At 34.7% G+C, this 14608-nt stretch overlaps 1 protein-coding gene across 1 annotated transcript in view; it reads right to left on the reverse strand.

Moving 5' to 3' along the window:
* Positions 1 to 14608, reverse strand: part of tfg (trafficking from ER to golgi regulator) — a 148600-nt gene that overhangs the window by 25460 nt on the left and 108532 nt on the right. The window lies entirely within an intron of this gene.

Raw genomic sequence — 14608 nt, forward strand, 5'->3', positions numbered from 1 at the left:
AAAAATTATATATTCTCCGATAATCAATTAATTGATATTGGCAATTAAAACGTGTTTAAATAATTATACAGTACATGTACTTATAGGTTTTAATCATTTAAAATAATAAATGCACTACAACCATTTGCTCTTAAAATATATATTTGCTATATTTATACAATACTTTTTTTTCTTCAGCATATCACCTAGACATTCGTAATTCTTGAGGTGAAATTATAAATATGGATTACCATTTTAAATATGTAGTACTTGTTTCTTACCAAAACACACAGCAACAAATAACACAGTATAATTCTTTTAAAAAAAAGCCTAATGTTTACTAAGCAGCAATTTCAAATGCATCTTTATCCTTTCATTTTTCCAATTAAAAATGTAAGCTGCTGCACAAGCTCACAGTCCAAACTCAAACGGCATCCATTTTAATTTGAAGGATAAAATAAAATGTTCTGCATTCATTAAAGTATCTTTTCTTGCTGTTTGTCTAATTGCACAAGACAACTCTGATTCCTTTTTCTCAGTTTATTACTCCACTTTAACATAAATGCTAATATTCCAATTGCCTCAACTTGCTGCTTTTTGTTTACACTGTAGGAAGTTGGCTCAAAAAAAAAACAAAACTCAACTACCTAATACCTTGTGTAAAGGAGCACTGAAAATAATTACTGTACAGCTTAAGAAAGCAGGGGTTGAAAATACAAGTTTTTGTGATCTGCCAATTTACAGTTAACCAATCAAGTCTTTTTTTTATTGAAAATCAGCTGATTTAGATAGGCGATTAATTGATTGGAGCATCTCTAATTTAAACATTAAAAAATGTAGCACTGCTAGAACAAGTAAAATATAACCTAATTGTGCAGCCTGTTTGTGTCAATCTGTCTGACAACTATTTCCAGAATGCTTCATCAAGCATGTCAATTAGGCTAAAGTTTAACTTGGAAAAGAGAGAGATTTTGACCTCTTTAGAAAATCTGACCCAATAATGTTAAAGTAAAACTTTATTATTTACCTATTAACAAAAATGAACTCCTCATAGTTATTTTGTTTCTGATTTACTTGCCAAAGTAACAATGGGTTTTCAAAATCAATTTTGTATCTCCAGTAGATATTTAACCAATGTGTGAAAGTTTTCAGTTTTCACTTTTATTTCAAGCAGATACAAAGATCTGGATCCCATGTCTTACTGGTGATTTACTTGTAGATACTGCATCACTATAGTATCATTCATACCTTTCCTTTAAAGTACCAAGTGCATTAAACACATTCCTAGCTAGACACCTGTTTTGAAAAGACCCAGTTGAATGTGGGCATCTCAGCCATCTACACATGCCTATTATTAAATTATCTTGCTATACATGAGCCATGTGTAATCACAATTTGCATTCCAATGCTACTTCATATATAAACTGTGTTTTGTGTGAAATTGAGGGCAGGATTGACTCCTTTGTATTTTTAGGGATTCTTGTTTATGGTGTAGTCTTGCTTTTTCCACCAGCAGTTTTATCAGAGCAAAGTGTTCAATAAGTGGCTGAACTGTCTTTGGTTTGCGATTGCTTTTTTTTTCTCTTCTAATTTTATTGATTATATTAAAATCAAATAACATTCTATATGCATAACTCACATTTTGCAAAAATAAATAAATAAATAAATCTCTCTAGTAAAAAAAAAAAAAATCTTGGAAGGGAGACTAAGGAGACGAGATGTGATCTTCTCGGAAGACAATTTGACGTTCCGCGAGAGACAGTTTAATATCATGCGAGATAAAGCAGTGAGACAACATTTAATACAAGTTCACGGACCTCTAACCTAGAAGTTGTTGGAATGCTTTTGGCAGACCCGCTTCATGTGCTCCCAGTTCTTAAAATAATGACAAGCAACAAGCAGAACATGCAGCTTGCCAGCAGTAGGAAGCCAACAGATAATCCAAGTGCTACTCCTTAGCATGCATTCAGCTCATTCCCACCCCCCAATCACAACACGAGCAGTGTTATACATCCTGCAAGAAAGAGATTTAACTACGCTCGGGGCCGGAAATAAAGGACAAGTACAGTTTTATAATAAAAGTGAAAATAATACATATGCAACAATTCCCATGAAAAAAACATTCTCTTTAAATTGTATATCTGGTAAACCAAACCCAGGGGTGGGCAAGCAAAGCAAGCAGGAGACCCCTAGTAAATAAATAAATAAATAAAGACGTTCTAAACAAGTCAACCCCCACCCCTGAGAAATATAACTAGGCCAGCAGTGTAAAACTAGTAAAGTGAATAGATAAATTAATAAATGAATAAAGATAAATGGAGTAAAAGAGGGGAGAGAACCTGCTTCCTCAATTTAAATGTTTATTCTGAAATGTTATTGATTAGATCCTGCCAGGTACTGAAAAAGGTTTGTACAGATCCTCTAAGTGCGAATTAGATTTTTTGTAGTTTCAAATAGTATATAACATCAGTTACCCACTGACTTAGAACAGGAGAGTTAGGATTCTTCCAATTGAGCAAGATAAGTCTACGTGCCAATAGTGTAGTAAAGGCAATTACAGTTTGATAGTCCTTCTAAACTCATTTGGGAGTATCCCAAACACAGCTGTTAGTGGATTAGGAGGGATTGTGACACCAAGGCTGTCTAATTTGGTGCAGGCCCAAAACATGTGGCCTAATGAGGCTGGAACTTGATTACAGCGTTCGCAGGTTGGATCTTGCCCTGGAAATATTTTGGACAATTTTAAACGAGAGAGATGCGCTCCATATATAATTTTGAGTTGAATAATTCTTTGCTTTGCGTGTATGGAGATCGAGTGAATTCTGTGCATTGCTACTTTCCACTCCTTTTCTGAAATGTTGAATAAAAGATCATTTTCCTACTGTTCTCTTGAATCTTTGAAAGGGAGGGACTGTAAAATAGTTTTATATATTACGGAAATGCTGCCTGAGTCCTCCAGACAGAACAATATTTTTTTCCAGCATAGAGGTAGGTGGGAGGTGAGGGAAATTGGGCAGGTTCTGTTTAATAAAGTTTCTAATTTAAAGGTAGTGAATGAAATGTGTTGCTGGAAAGTTACATTTGGAGAGTAATTGATCATAGGATGCAAAGACTTTGTCTATGTACAGATTTCTAAGTGATTTAATCCCGAATGTTTTCCAGGCTTTAAAAACTGCATATGTTTGCAACGGTGGAAAAAGGTGGTTCTCGTGCAGAGGTGCCAAAGATAAAAGCTTCTCTATCTTAAAATTCTTCCAACATTGGTTCCATACTCTGAGTGTATGAAGCACAATTGGGTTGTTAGTATATTGGCAATAACTTGTATTTATTGGTGTGCACAGCAAGGAATATAAAGAAGTACTGCAGGATTTTATTTCCATTGTGGACCAAGCCTGTGTATGTTCATCTATTTGTGTCCATGTCTTTATAGTTTGTATGTTTGCTGCCCAGTAACAAAACTGAAAGTTAGGTAGAGCCATTCCACCTTCTGCCTTAGGTCTTTGTTGGGTCATCTTTTGGATATGTGGATGTTTTAAATTCCAAATAAATGAGGTTATGGTTGAATCAAATTTCTTAAAAAATTACCTATTAATGTATACTAGAATGTTTTGAAATAGAAAAGAAGCTTAGGAAGGATATTCATCTTAACAATGTTAATTCTTCCAGCTAAAGTGAGATGAAGGGGTGACCATCTATGCAAGTCTTGCTTAATATTTTTTCCATACAGACGGACAAATTTTGTTGATAAAGAACTTTATATTTACTTGTGATGTTTACCCCTAGGTATTGAAACTGATCTCCGATGATAAAGGGTAAGGTGCCCAATCTAATATTGTATGCTTGAGAATTCACTGGGAAGAGCACACTTTTATTCAAATTGATTCTGAGACCAGAAATCTTTTGAAATTTTGTTAGTGCTGTTAGGACAGCAGGCACAGTATTTTGTGGATCTGATATACGAGGTGTGGCAGAAAAGTAATGAGAATGATTTTTTTATTTACCAAAGTTTTTATTTTTTTCAAACATCAATGTTATCCCCTTCAAAGTAGTTCCCTTGGGCAGCTACACACCGATGGAGACGTTGTTCCCACTGTTTGTAACAGCACTGGAAGTCTTCAACCGGTATGGTCTTCAGCATGTCCGTTACACTCTTTTGGATGTTTTCTAAAGTCCCGAAATGACGTCCTTTGAGGACATTTTTCAGTTTAGGAAAAAGGAAAAAGTCACACGGACTGAGGTCAGGTGAATAAGGGGGCCGAGGAACCACAGGAATGCCTTCTGAGGTCAAAAATTCTGTTATGGAGAGGGCAGTTTTTCTGCACCATTTTGGCACAGACCTTTCGCATGTGCAAATGTTCAGTCAAAATTTGATGAACGGTAAATCTGTTCAAATTTAATTGTTCACTCAACATTCTTAATGTTAAACGACGGTCTGATCTCACAAGAGTGTTCACACGTTCGATGTTTTCATTGGTTTTTGAAGTCCTCCCTGAACGGTGTTCATCTTCAACGTGTTTTCTGCCTTCCAAAAATGATTTGTGCCAGCGAAAAACTTGAGCTCGGGATAAAGAATGTTCCCCATAGGCCTGTTTTAACTTTTCAAACGTCACACTTGCTGTTTAATGGCACAACGTTGCTCCAAATTCTGCTGTTCCATTTTGCGTGACACACAACCAAAAACACAAGTTCGCTAATAGCAGTCACAAAAATCACGTAGTTAACGGAAGGAGTTGAAACTCGCACTGAGCTATGGGAGGGTACTGATACACGTGCTCTATCAAGGACAACAGCGCAGCGTTGCCAGATCGCTTGCAGTGTTGCCAGTCTCATTACTTTTCTGCCACACCTCGTATACAATACCATATCATCTGCATACAGAGAAACCTTCTGTTCCAGTCCTTCTCTGATAATCCCCTCTATCTCATAAGCATACTGCCAGTGGCTCAATGGCGACTGCAAAAAGCGGTGGTGACAAGGGGCATCCTTGTCTGGTACCACGCTCTAGTTTAAAGTAGTGATTGCTGATATCACCGACTTTCTGTTGGTTTTCAGTATTGTCTTCCTGAGTGACAAGAGTATTTGGTATGCTGATGAGGAAAGAGGGATTATTTTTGCTCTAAGCCTGCCTTACTTTCATAAAAATACTCCAAATGATGTACAAAAGAACAAGATGGTCAGGCATTCAAAGGAATGCAACACATCAAAAGCATTAAGGCAATGTTATTTTTGTGTAGACATTGAAATATTATAATTCTGAAAAAAAAACACACAAGAAATTGTTACCACATTCAAGTACCATTAATATAAAGTGTAAGAATAAATTCCTCAGGTCTAGAGATGCAAACAGTTTAACGTTCTAATTTTAACTCTGGCTTTGAACAAGTTAATTCTAATGTACCCCCAATGTCCCAGATTTTTGTGGGTGAAAATAATTAGTAAAAAAGAGTATTTTGAAATTTGTATTTGTCAACCAAACACAACTCAATTACCAGACATCATCTATCACAACACAATAAGTGCCTTCTATTAAGGGGGGCAGAACTAGTATCTGCTGACACTGTTAAGTTTTATGTGAGCAGTTCTGCCATCTTGTTTTGGCCAGAAAGTGAACAAATGCCCAATAGTTGCCCAATAGTAAACATAGTATTTGTGGGGTTCCATCGGTTTCAACATTTAACTATAATCTGTGGACTCAACATTTATTTTTTATCATAATGTCCTTCTTGTAGGTATCCTGTGGTGATATGTATTGCTCTTTAGAAGTTTGATTAGCTTTCCTAACTCCTTTCCATTTCTCAGCATCCTCTGGTTACATCTGGTGTACCCTGCAGTCACCAATCATGCTTATTTTTTCTACTTAACATTTATGTGGAAATAAAGAGTCTTTGAAGTACATATCATGGAAGAATAATGACTTGTTCATATTTTAATTTTTAAAACACTGCCCTGAAAGTAGCTGCCAAATCTTGCAGTGATATGTCAACACTGTAAACAACACTGTAAATGCTCCCAAAAGTAGATATTAGCAGTTCATACAATTTATGGCAGATGTACAAATTATTCATTATAAATTAAAAGTATAGCTATTTTTAGATATACTTTCTGAAATTTCACACTATTTTGTAAATTGATCACTGCGAATAGCAGAGCTATTAAAATGATGCAAGCTTTTCTAATTTAAAAATAAACAAAGCTAAACACTGTAATATCACATTGCCTAACATATTTTCAAATGTGGAATTTGGCTGAAACTAAACCAATTGCTTATACTTTCCAGTAAAAAAAATAATAATAATAAAGCTAAAATGGCGCATATGGCATCAGAAATAACCACAAACCAACATCTGGCCTTTGCTATAAGAATTACATCATTGTCTGAACCACTGAGTATTAAGAGAGAATGTCTCACATTTATCTGAATATTTCCTAATATTAAAATACAATTCCTAAAAAATTTTATTTAAGTAATACCATAACATAACACAAAGCAGGAGAATTGTCTATTTCATTGTTTAATGTAAACCCAACTCCTTTTGGGAAAACACAACACATTTATCACTAACAACGACCTGTCAGAATGAAAACCCAAGGGTCAGCAGTGGATTGAAAAGTCTGGCACCTTAGGCACAAATCTCTACTTAAGCTACATTTTTAAAACTACCTTCCACCATATTGTAACCACCTCTTAAAACTTACTTTTACTTTCAGTGGTCGGTGATATTGGGAGTGGGGTTTGGGTGGAGATAAGCATTTAACATAATTTAGTTTTGAACCACATCAAGTTAAATTAAAGCAAGACTTTTGAAAATTTGAATAAAAAAAAAGTCAATGATGGATGTATTCAGTCACACAGTTTTGCATCTAACTTTTACAGCAAACTCATTACTAACATCTTTACAATCAAAGTTCTCATCTATTAATATAGTTCACTAAAATGCATCCTAGTTAAGGTTGGGGCAGAATGACACAAACAATCGGATGCATAACTGGGGTTATCATTCACCTTTCAACACAACAATGACCCAAAGTATAGAGCCAAGACAATGCTGGAGTGGCATCAGGATAATTCTCTGACAGACCTTTAGAGGCCCAACTGAAGCACAGGCTTAAACTCCATAGAATCTCTGTGGAAAGAGCTGAAGATGGCAGTTTACAGATACTTTCCACTGAATCTACTGGAGCTTGAGAGGATCTGCCAGTAAGAATTTGTGTAAAGCTTGTATAGACTTAACCAAGAATACTCAAAGCCATAAATGCTACCAAAGAGACTTTTAAAAATTGAATGAGAAATTTCAGCTATACTGTATATGAGAGATTTCAGTTTAAAAAAAATTTGCAGACCTTTCCGAAAACATGATTTCACTTTGTCATTATGGGATGAGATAAAAATGTCAAATGTATCCATTTGAAATTAAGTCTAAACTCAGTAAAGTGTGCAGAAAGTGAAGCGGTCTGAATATATATATGCTTGAATGGACAGATGGATGGATAGTTTAGGAGTGACTAATGACTGATTTATAGACAGATTAGAATTATAGAATTTTTTTTGTCCCAAAACAGAATTGTACATTTTTATAGAAATAAAATGGTGATGCTGCTCTGAAAAACTCCCAGTGTTAGGCAGTAGAATCTAAAGCACCACTACAATCCTTGGATGTACAGCTCAACTTATGGCCATGAATGAAATAAAACCTGAAACATTAGTAACTGTTATTTATTGTAAAATGGATTGCATTAGATTGTGCACCTCTATATATAAGTGAAGATACAGGGCTGAGAGATGTCATTGAGTGAGGTCTGACAATTCTTACAAATTACCTTGACATGGGACAAATATATAACATATCAAGGATTTAATTGAAGGCATGTCTTCAAACTTTGAGTAGCTAAGTAGATGTACAGCAGTAGTGTTCTTATGGTACTATTGGACACTGTTTCTATTTATATATATATATATATATATATATATATATATATATATATATATATATATATATATATATATATATATATATATATATACACACACACATTAGTTTTTTCCTTTTGTAATAAAATATAAATAATGTTTAATTGGTTTTGTGCAATTAAACTTTAAAAAATCTACACCAGAGCCTTTAGACTGCAATTAGGTATTCTATATATCGGCACCATTATTTATGCCTAATTTGGTAGAAATAGCTTCATGGTGGTGCAGTTCAGTTTTCACTAGTGTAAATATATTGTTTTATTTCCAAGCTGGGTAAACCCCAATAAAGAAAAATCTCAAATACTTTTTCATTGAAGCTTGAGGAAAAAAAACCCCAAAAAAATAGTCAAATGTAAAATGAGTGCATTTTAAAACTGTACTGAACAAGACTGTCTACCTATCAAGCATACTCTATGACTTTGTGATGTCATTCATTATGTTTTTACACTTTCAAGTCTGTCATGGCCCAGGTTTTTCACATTTTACATAGACTTTCTATTGATAAATTTCAGTTTCATTTGTTAATTAATTTGCAGTACATAGTTCACATTTCTCCATGCATGTAAAATGGTGTAATTTGTTATTTAATAAGTCTCTTTGGGCTATAAACAATTTTGAGGCATCACTCAGCTTGGATTCCAAAAAAAAAACATAATACCATTTTAGCCATTTACCTATGAATCAGTGAAGTACGCAAGCCACATACAGATTAATGGTCGTTATATCGTATATATTTTTTATGGTTATAAAAAATAGTATTTGTTTCAAATAATGCACACAACTATGATTTTGTACATAAAACTATAGATCTGACATGTAAATAACTAGATAATATGCATTGTAAATTGCATACTCTTGAAGACAATTTTAAACATTCTTTCACTGTTCCTTAATTGGACAAAACAGGTAAAGATTATGAATGAACTAGTGAATGAATTAATTACTGAAATAAAAAGGTTGATCTGTACTGACCCACTGAAAAATTAAAAGGTTACATTTTAGTTAAACATACAGTATTAATCCCAGAAAACCTGTGTCCTTTAAAAATTTTCCTGAGTTGCTTTCCAGCACTTAAGTACAGCCAAATTGCTTTCACAGTTTAAGCCAAAGGAAAGATACTCATGAAGATGATCATATTCTTCCTACAAATATCGTCTGGTGATTTACTACTAAGCATTCTTAAAACAAATGTGAAGACCTGATAATAAAAATAAGTAAAGCAAAAGACCAGTCTGATTTACATTAATTTTAACCTAAGACGTAACACAGTTCTATACACACAGCACAAAGTTTTAGAGGAGGCTTTGTAAACTCTTTTGCTTTAGATAATCACTCACTTCATAGTTAAGAATTACAAAAAAATGAAAAATTTGTTAACATTAGGATATAAATATTAGGACGTAGTGTAGTGAGACAGACAGTTATGGTACAAGGATACTCTTTTTAGCTATCCACCCATTCCCATAACCTACTTGTTTCGATTGGATCCAGGGTCATAAGATTAAAAGGATTATATCACCATCTGGATAGATCCAACTCAAATATTACATTTTAATATGGTATTAACATAGTAATGTAACCCAAGAATATTTTAAATGTCTTACAGACGCTCTTATAATGATAGAGCCCTATACTATTAATGTAAGCAAAGTTTTATTTTGTCATATAATTTTTAATCCAGTGGAGATGCTTTAAATTTCACTGAATTGCAATTTGTGCAGTGCATAATGACACACGTAAAACATATCTGATGCATGTTTGTAAGGTCCCATTTTAAATACATTCTATTAAACTACTTACTTCCAGAATGAATATGTGGTTATAGTGGATTTCTCTCAAAAAAAAAAAAATCTCATTTGTTGCAAGGCAGTAGTACATAGGCTCACCTCTCTTATTATGTACATTATGTAAAGACACAGATTAAAATAAATTTTAATAGGACAATACATAAAAGAGAATAAAAATGTATGAATGGAAAGCAAAGCTATTGCCCACCTCCTCAAAACTCAGTATATTTACAGGATTAAAGAATCCGATTCCCCAAACCCCTCCCCCATACAGTGTTGGTTGAGAAACCTGTTGAACCAGTTCACCACATGAAATTCTTCTTTCAGTATAGATGCTGAGAAAACTGTTTAACTTGTATGTTAAAAATGAATGAAAAACTTACAAATAAGACATGAATGACAATAAAAATGGGAAATATGATTTTGCAATAGGAGATTAGCGCCTTTGTGTATGGCCTACAATGTGAACAGCAAGAAACCAAGCCTTGTGCTGTGTTTGTTTGCCAGTGGCAGTGTAAGCATATGAGTGAGAAATAGAATGAAAATGTACTTGTATTAGTTCAAGAGACATGAAGGTCTACAGGTGAATTTATGTTTGTAGTAGAGCATTAACAAGTGTTTTGATGGATATGGGGCATGTCTGTGTTATGTTAATCAGCAGTATATTTGTTATTTGTTAAAAAAATAAGTTTCAGCCTGACAAATACATACAAATACATCATACTATTATCTACCAAAACTGATGTTTAGTTATACCAAGATGTAGATATTTTAGACCATAAGATCCACTCCTACCCCCACCCATACTCTGTTTACAAAATTAGCAAGTTCTTATTAAAAAAACAATAGCAAACAGGATAAGCATTTAAATCCGAATAGCAAATTAGTTATAGGACTCTTTACTCATAGAAAATCTTTCCATTCATTTTCTAACTATCATATGTGGCATTATACTATAAAATTGCATCAAACAGCAAAAAGGTTTTAGTTTAAGTAATTACCACATTTTATATCTGAAAATGGTTAACATATAAAAAGAAATAAGACAACCAAGGTTAAATTTGCTTGGGAACATTATAATGTTTTGACTAGTGTCTTGAAACCAGTTTTGGCAGGAAAGCACAATTTTCTTGGTGATGTCAATTACATTATACAAGCTGTGCAGACACTGACCCAATATTAAACAAAATGGACGAATAACAACTAGCAATGACCTCTGAGTCAAAGATGGAAAAACACCTGGCACACATCTGCAAAAGTAAAATGATCACATAAGGAACTGGCAGACTCAACATTGTCATGTCCCTTCCAAATGGCAGTAAAAATATTCCAGTTAAAAAAATGGGAGAGGAAAATTTTTAAAAGAATATCTGCAAAGCAAAACACAAGAATTATTTATTGCTAAAATATAAACATATTAAAGTACATTTGGCTGATGCCCTTCATTACAGGCAGCTTACAAGATCATGTAAAATTTCATTTGTTTACCATCTTTTTTTCTTCAACTGGGTCACTGGCAGATCAAGTGACTTGTCAACCAGGTTTCAAAAGAATGGGCAACCTCATTGTCTAAAGTCCTCTTTAAATCCACCATCTGCCTTTGTCAACTTTTTTCTTTTTTTTTTTTTTTTAAACAATCATACTTGAAGTAGGTTAGGACTGATTAACAGCAGAGACTAACCTGGCCCACATTTGACTGACAACAGCAAGGCAAGGAAACTGCAATATCGGGAAAGAGAATTGTTTAGTATTTTACCAATGAAACAAAAACACAGATGAACTCATGCTTTTCTGTCAAGAGGGCAGTTTTACTTGGATACTGTAAATCCAGTGTGTCAAACTGAGACCCTGGAGCACTATGGTTGCTGCTGGTTTTCATTCTAGTCACTTTCTTAATCAGTAATGAATTACTTCTGCAAATGGAACATACTTCTCTGTCTAAATTTTAATGGAATTGCTTTTTGCTACGTTCACTTAAAAGTAGTCGGCGACTTATGACCATTCATTTCTGACTGACCGGTCATAAGTCGATCTGGATGCAAGATGGACTGTTATATATATATTCAAACCTGACCATACGTATAATACTGTATAATGAGTTCCAAGTCATATTGTTTTATATCATTTTTAATCATCATTCTTAACATATTGTGTAGGTTTTCCATCACTTTTTTTTAAATTATTTTATTTTATTATTTTGTTTCATTTTTACTGTTGCCCGCATGTGTGCCAAACCTTTAACAGTTTCACGACTGTTATGTCACGTCGTCAGTGTGAGCCTCTCCCAGTGTTCATTGCATTAACTGTGGGAGGAGGAACAGTGCTGGGAGAGTTTGAACACTCATATGTTTGCTGTTTCAACATTCCAGCATATCAGATAAAGGAATTCAGAGTGGTTGCATTATCCCTTCATGTCGGTTCGCACGAGCCGGCAAATTATGAGTCACAACAAAATGAATCTTTGGAGGTTAACTGGATTCAAAGCCAGAACGCAGCTGTACAGCGTGTTCGCTGAGCACTTGTTACTATGGGATAACTTAAGGTGACATGCGATCGCATTCACTTTCTTTCCTCTCTCATATTGCTTGATCAACTTTATTTTTGTGTTGAGATCATTTGTCTTTTCTTCCTGTAACTGTAAGACAACTATAACTGAAACCTCTGCAGGTAATAAAATAAGATTAAGATGAAGGAGTCACGGCATTTGGAGACAGCCGACACTGTAATAATGACAAAATGCTGATGTGAAGTGTAGAATGTGTGAAGACTGAAGTCCAAATATCGGACAAACACTTTCACAGAAGGTATAACAAACAAATGTGCTTTTATTAAAGAAAATAACCAAAGAAAAGGAAATCATTCAATTTACATAATGCTGTCAATGAGTAAAACCCCAAGACCAAATATCAATCGAGAGAAAGCCGACACGTCTGCTTGGCTGGTGCAGAAGTAACAACTGCTGCCATAAGCAAAAGGTTGCAGGTCTGAGTCTGGGATCTCCCCGTTTTGACTAGTAAGCCACTATTATGACAATTACATAATAAAAACATATATCTGATTTGAGTCTGTAACATCCGTTGCCAATTTTTGCCATTTGTAAAAGTTAGCTTTTTTTTTTTTAATTCAGTTTTATTCTCTCACTGATGTTCATGTGGAACAACAAGCTTGACTCTCCCTCTCTGAGTTGAAGACATTTATCTTCATTCTTTTCACAAGAGCAGCGATGACCACAGTTGGTGCTGTGGTTAATGCCTTGTAAGAACTATTTGTTGTACCGGCAATTAAAGAAACAATGCCCCGTGACCGCTATTAGAGTATCATACAGTATTTGCGCTTTGACAACAAAGACACCGGTACAGAACATGCAAAAAACAACAGATTTGCTGTGATCTTGGACATCTGAAAACATAACTGTATTTTGAGTTGCAAATCAGGGCAACATATTAGTGTTAAGCAACTGTTTCCAACCAAGTTCTGTTGTCCTTTCTTGGAATACATCTCAACCAAGCCTGACAAATTTGGCATGAGATTTTGGATTGCGGCTGTTTTGGAGACAAAGTACATGTGCAATAGGTGCGAAGGGATTCCAGTGTTAATTAAGAAAATACAGTCAGTCTTCCTGGAAGTAAATAACATCAGTCCTCTTACCACCCCTAGTCTAAGCCCATGGGTGAACACTGGAAACTGCACCACCAGATCACAGTTTTAAAAAATCTTTAGAAAATATCGGAGTTAAAACTAAACTAATCTTTACCGATAGATTTCTATTGTTAGACTGTACGTAGCACATACTCCTGCATAGGTGTGCAATTGAACCCTGAAAAGAATCGGCACTCTCTCCAGTGAATGATAAAACAAAAGTTTATTTCTACTCAAAATTTTAATCAATATTCAGTTCCTCTTCTGATAATTTCTGTCCTCCTTAAATATACTTTGAACATTAACAGTCTGTACAGAATTTTAAAAGAGTTTAATTCTCATAAAGTTAAAAAAATGCTCAACATCTAAATGATTTCTAGATTTTGTTTTTATAATGTTCACTAGCGCTGCTGCCTCGCAGTTAGGAGACCCGGGTTCGCTTCCCGGGTCCTCCCTCGTGGAGTTTGCATGTTCTCCCTGTGTCTGCGTGGGTTTCCTCCGGGTGCTTTGGTTTCCTCCCACAGTCCAAAGACATGCAGGTTAGGTGAATTGGAGATCCTTAATTGTCCCAATGTGTGTGCTTGGTGTGTGGGTGTGTGTACCCTACGGTGGGCTGGCATCCTGTTGAGGATTTGTTCCTGCCTTGCACCCTGTGCTGGCTGGGATTGGCTCCAGCAGACCCCCGGTCAAGAAAGTTGCACTTAATTAAGGAAAACTATTTTCTATTTTTACATCAATTAGAACTCATAAAGCCTATAACCGGGTTGTATACAGCTTTAGACTTGTCATGAGTTAGCACATTGCAAGACTGTTCTTATAACTTGACACTGAATCAACTGCATGGATTGTTATATTTGAGATTTTAAGCAGGTAATTTACTAATTTGTACAAATGTCATGTTCTGCACAAGCAGATATAAAAAAATGTAAGCTAGCTTATGTGTTTGAAGTAAATCTGCTTTACTGATAAATTCAGCACACTGTCGAAGTCAAGAAAAGATGTTATATGTAAAAAGGAGCAGGTGTTACAAAAGCATATGTGATTCATAATCATATGCTTAAAACACTGCACTCTATGTAAATTGTGGTTGCTATTGAGAAGAGCTGTTTAATTATCTCATAGTTGTTTTTTCGTTTCGTTTTTTTTTTTTAAATATAGTGTGCCAATCATTTTAACCTGCCTTTACAAACTTCAAACCTGTGAAGAATAATACCCCAAAATCTGAGAACCTTGA

This window comes from Polypterus senegalus, chromosome 2 (assembly GCF_016835505.1).
Source record: "Polypterus senegalus isolate Bchr_013 chromosome 2, ASM1683550v1, whole genome shotgun sequence".
In the NCBI taxonomy this organism is placed as follows: Eukaryota; Metazoa; Chordata; class Cladistia; order Polypteriformes; family Polypteridae; genus Polypterus; species Polypterus senegalus.